This window comes from Pteropus medius, unplaced genomic scaffold (assembly GCF_902729225.1).
Source record: "Pteropus medius unplaced genomic scaffold, Ma_sr-lr_union100, whole genome shotgun sequence".
Classification (NCBI taxonomy): domain Eukaryota; kingdom Metazoa; phylum Chordata; class Mammalia; order Chiroptera; family Pteropodidae; genus Pteropus; species Pteropus medius.
Window position 1 is genome coordinate 14,351,308 of NW_024354503.1, and position 6,000 is coordinate 14,357,307.

Here is a 6,000-nt window from a genome sequence, read left to right on the forward strand (position 1 = left end):
CAGTGGCTGTCCCAGAAACCCTCTATAGGATGTATGACCGTTACCTCCTGCCCACTCCACCCCCAACATCCAGTCTGTTGCTAAGGTCAGTGTCGCACACGTACACGAACGTTCGCGCGCACGCACACTGGCCGTTTGAGCTGTTAAAGGCTGTGCCCAGTAAGTCTCCCCAGGATTTTTGACACTGGAACCTAGAAGAGGCCAGTCTCTGCCGATGACTCTCTAATATATGACACCCGGAGTTGTCTGCCACCATGTTATGTTCTATGTAGACCAGGAAGGAAATAAACTGGTCCCAGATGCATTGAGAGGAGCAGAAGTGAGAGAGCAGAGACAGAGCTAGGTCCTGACTGTGCAGGAATCCCTGGATCCAATATGTGCCTCAGTCCTAGATGCATCCCTATTCTTGAGTTCTAATGATTAGTTCTTTAGACTTTAGCCAGTTGGATTTGGGTTTCTATTATTTGTAAGCAAGATTCCTAACAAATCTAATCCTCTCTCAAGGGCCACTTCTGATCTGACATTCCAAGAAACTACGTTGATGTCTTCTCCTTCCCATTCAGGACCACCTGTACCCCATATGTCACCTTTATACCAACTAGAAAAAGGTACCTCTTCTTCAAGGCACTTGACTCCTGCCAGAGAATGTCACGAAATACTCATGTTTTGGGAATTGGACACTCTTACTACATGAAAATTAGATATACCATGTCTACAATGTAAATTGTGCATGCATTATACAACCTGCTAATCTGGACACAACAGTTCTGTCAACTGTCCCCCCAAGGTGCCCCTGAACATGCAGACTGCGTGTCCCAATTTAGGATTCAGAAAATACAACATCAGTCCAGTTCTGATATGTCTAAAACTAGAGCCCTGTAGCCATGAACACCAGAGGCTGTCCTCCAGCATGGCATGGATTGGTCAGTCTACCCTACCATATCACTCTAGCCTCACCAGCCAGAACTCGAGGGCCCCACAAAAAATCCATTTCCACCCCAGGGGCTGCCAAGGATCTCTTGCGAGGCAGCCATAAGGAAACAGTCACCATCAGGCAACCAAATTGTACCACCAGTCACTGTGAACATTTGGGAAAGTGAGTGGTCATTTCTAAAAAAAGGTTTAATGAGAAAGAGCCTCTTACTTCTTTCTCATTCACCCAAATATGTTCCTCAGACCACTGGGTTACTGCTTTAAAAACAAACGAGTTTTTTATGATTACTTGAATTTGAAAAAAAGCAGCATGCTCTGTCAGCTTCCTTTTACGGAGTCACCAAAATTAAAGCCTAAAAATAAATAAATGGGATTACACCAAACTAAAAACCTTCTGCTCAGCAAAAGAAACTGTCAACAAGGTGAAGAGACAACAATCCGAATGGGAAAATATATTTGCAACACCTCCAATAAGGGCCTAATATCCAAAATATACAAAGAACTCATACAACTCAATAACAACAAAACAATCCAATCAAAAAATAAGCAGAGGACCCGAACAGACACTTTTCCCTAGAGGACATTCAAATGGCCAACAAATACATGAAAAGATGCTCAACGTTGCTAGCTATTAGGGAAATAAAAATCAAAACCATGATGAGATACTATTTCACACCTGTTAGAATGGCTATAATCAATAGGACGAGTAATAACAAATGTTGGACAGGATGTGGAGAAATTGGAACCCTCATACACTGCTGGTGGGACTGCAAATTGGTACGGCCACTATGGAAAGCAGTATGGAGGTTCTTCAAAAACCTAAGAATTGACCTACCATATGATCCAGTAATCCCTCTACTGAATATTTACCCCAAAGACTTGAAAACACATATTTGAAAAGATATTTGCACACCGATATTCATAGCAGCATTATTCACAGTGGCCAGGACATAGAAGCAACTGAAGTATCCTACAATAAATGATCGGCTAAAGAAGCTGTGGTACATAAGTACAATGGAATATTACTCAGCCATAAGAAGAGATGAACTACTGCCATTTGCAACAACATGGATGGACCTTGAAATAATCATACTGAGTGAAATAAGCCAGACAGAAAAGGTTGGAAATCACATGATATCACATATGTGCGATATAAACCTAAAAGCACCAAATGAACAGGACAAACAAACAGAGACTCATGGACATAGACAATGGACTACTGGTTACCAGAAGGGAGTGGGGAGTAGGGGGAAATAAAAAAGTAAAATGTCAAAAAAAAATTATGTATATATAGTATGAAAAAATAAACTGGCATTTAAAAAAAAGTAAAGCTATAAGAAGTTGTAAGATGAAGAAATCAATTGTTTCCTGTTGTGAGTTGACTTGTATCCCCCAACCAGATATGTGCAAAGTCCTAATCCCTGGTACCTATAAATATAACTTTATTTGGAAATAGAGTCTTTGCAGATATAATCAAGAAGTTAAAATGAAGTCATACTGGAATAGAATAGGCTCTAATCCAATGACCAGTGTCCTTACAAGGAGAAGAGACATGCACACACAAGGAGAAGAGTATGTGAAGGAAGAGGCAGAGGTTGGAGTGATGAATGTAGAAGCCAAGAAACACTAAAGATTGTCGGCAACACCAAGAATTGCCGGCAACACCAGAAGCCGAGAGACATGGACTATATTCTTCCTTTGAGACTCCAAAAAGGAACCGACCTTGCTGACACCTTGATTTCAGACTTCCTGCCTCCAAAACTGTGAGAGAATAAATTTCTCCTGTTTGAGGCCACCTACTTTGTGGTACTTTGTTATGGCAGCCCTAGGAAACTAATACACTCTTTTTAACATAGCATTTCCAAACTAATTTGAGATTGGAAACATTTTTTCTTATAATATATACTGATACACAAGAAACACAATTTGGGAAATTCTGGCCCAGGGAAAAGAGGTTGGCGGTCCATTCAGCTCACAAGGGGGTAACAAAAGATGTTAGTAGGACGGTTTTATAGGTTGCATTATCCCCCACTTTCCCATTCCACACCCCTTTTGAGGGAGCTGGTTCTAACAGGACTAACTTTGCTTAGTCGAGAAAACAATCAAAATTCTAGATCCCTCTCGTCCCATTTTTTGCCAGGATGGGGCTAAAATTAGCGTTAAAAGCCTGTGACAACAAGTCACGGCAAGGGGCTGGGGTTAGCCGCCCGCATAATCTTTATCACCTGTCCAAATAAACAGATGGGATTTAAGTAGAAACACTGTGCTGCTTTGCAAATACAATTTCAAAACCAAGTCTTCTAGTCCCGCCCCACCTACCAGATAGCCGCCTTTAAGCCCCTCCCTCCCATTTAGAAATTCCGAAGCTAAGTGTTAGGAAAAAGTAAAGTCTGAGTGTCAAGTTACTACAAAATGGAATTCCAAGCACCCTAAATGCTGGTAATCCGTGTAGTATTGCTAACCATGGTTAATCATATTAATTGGCTTGAGGTTCACCTCCTGAGACTTCCTTGAGCTGGGTCCAATTGTAGTTTGTAATTTTTTTCCCAGAAGCTCACCTTCATGGGTATTATTTCTAGGGAGTCCCCTGTGTCCTGAGGTGGAGAAGTGTTCCCAACAAGAATTTGTTTCTTCTCAGGCCCCAGAGGTTCAAGAGGTTGTGTGTGTGTGTGTGTGTGTGTGTGTGTGTGTGTGTGTGGTTTTGTTTTGTTTTGTTTTGAGCTCATTTCTCAGTTTGAGAATGATATTCCAACCAGGTAATTTACATCTATATCCTGCATCCACATGGCATAGGCTTGGGATTTATATTTCTCACAAGAGACTTTTTTTTTTTTCACATGCATATACCAGACCCCAGACTCAAATGTCCAACTACATCTTAGACAGTTCTCTCCATGTGTGTCACAGATTCCTCCATCTCAACTTCCCAAAATTGCACTCCCCCACCCCAAAAAAATCTATATTTCTCCACAGGATTCCTTATTTCAGTAAATAGCATAAGGTTGCTGGCTGCCAGCTGCCATGTACAGTTGTATAAGTAGCTCACTGCACAAGGGACAAAAAGAGCTGAAATCCAGCTTGCATACTGCTCACCAGGTGACACATCCTGTGGCCAGCAGGAGGTATATAGATGCCACGTGAGCTAGACTCTACATGTTGACTCTATATGACTCTACTGTCAACAATACCACCATCCACCTTGTGGCCACTTTTTCTCCCATAGCTTTTCCCACCCATATTTAAACCATCCCATGAAGTCTTGCCACTTTTACCTCCTAGTTAGCCCTCAAATCTCTCTTCTTTGTGCCACTTGTGCTGTAAGTTGCCAAATTTAGCAGGTAAAAATACAGAACTCCCAGTTAAATTAGAATTTCAGATAAACAACACATAAATTTTAGTATAATTATGCCTCATGCATCCATTCTTTCCTAAGAGAACCCCAATTTCCACTCCAGCCCACACTGCACCCAAACAAAAGAACGCATTTCTTGCCAGATGATCATACCTATACTCACACCATCACCACTGGAAGCTGCTCTCACACCCTCTCCATATTTGGTGGAGGCAGACACATTTCCTCAGAAAACTAGGCCATTGTGGTATTTGGCTTCTTATTTGATATGAGGCTGGATCCCTATAAGAATAAGAAATGTTTAATTATCATGTATATATTTCTTACAAAGTCCAGGTTTGGAAGCTTTGGTGTTGGCTCCTCATGTCAGTAGTGGCTGCCCTATCTCCCAGGCTGGGCTCAAGCTATAACTGTCCTGGAGTTTCCCAGCATTGAAAGGACACCGGGCAACTCAAACAGGCTCCCATGTCCTTTCCCAGAGCGCACTGGGAACTTGGCCAGTAGCCTCCCAAAAGGTGCACCATCCCACATCTGGCACATTGCCGAGGTTTTACTCTCCTGATTTTCCAGCCAGGAAAGAAAAGCCTCTCTAGGCCAGTGCCATGATCTTGAAAAGTTCCAACTCTAAAATACTTCACCAAGTCAAATTCTATAAACGAGGCTTTTACCTACTTTTGGTGGGCCAAATGCCTAAGAGCAAAAGGAAACAGTCTAACCACACTGAGTGCCACGTACTAGAAATGTAGACAAGCAATGGAATCATACAGAACATTCCTAAATCATTCGTGGAATTCTAAAAGTTTAATACACTAATATCTTAATATTTTGATAACTTAGAGTGCAGAGACTGCATAACGGTCTTGGAATTGTCTTCATTTAGCTTATTTGGACTTTAGTACCACTACCTGTATAACATAATTTTCCCTCTAGTCCACAGAGGACATTTTTCATTTTTCCCAGGATCTGATATTAGAGTGCCTTATGTGCAATGGAAGTTAGTACTCTAAGAAATTTATTTGTAAATGTTGTGTATGGGTTGTTTCTGTTAAACCTGTAAACTTTAGTTATTGAAAGTAAGAAATGAACACACGCACGCACACCTGTGCACACACATTTTAATATCCAAAGAATCTAAAGTGAGGTGAAGGGGATCTTCATATCTAATGGGTTCAACTTCTCCGTGCCTAGAAAGAAGAAAGGGCTGGAACAGCTGTAACACTCATATTTTTCCATCTGCCTATGCCTTAGTTCCCCCCAAACACACACGAGTGTGCACACAATGCCTGCCCAAAGTTGGTGATTGAACGCTTCACCTGCCAGCTGTTAGGCGTGCCATGGAATAAGCCCTGGATGCTGAGATGTGCCCACAGAGAACCCCAAATCCAGTGAAAACTGCCCATTTCCAGGAAATAGAATGTGGTCCTGCAACTTCAGAAATGTAATCATTTAATAATATTTTAAATGATATCTACTCAGGTTTAGAGCAGCATCTAGAAATTATATAGACTTCTCTGAAATCTAAAGACTACTGTAAATCTTCTGAAATCATATTTTTTTTTTGGTTGTTTTTCATAATACTTTTACTATGTAGGACTCCTCCCCTCCAAACACCAGAGTACCTGCAGAGAGCAATTTCCTGTTCCACCTAGATAATCTCATCTGGAAATTCCCGCAAAACCTTTTTCGTCTGTATTGCATTCTCCATTAATCACTCA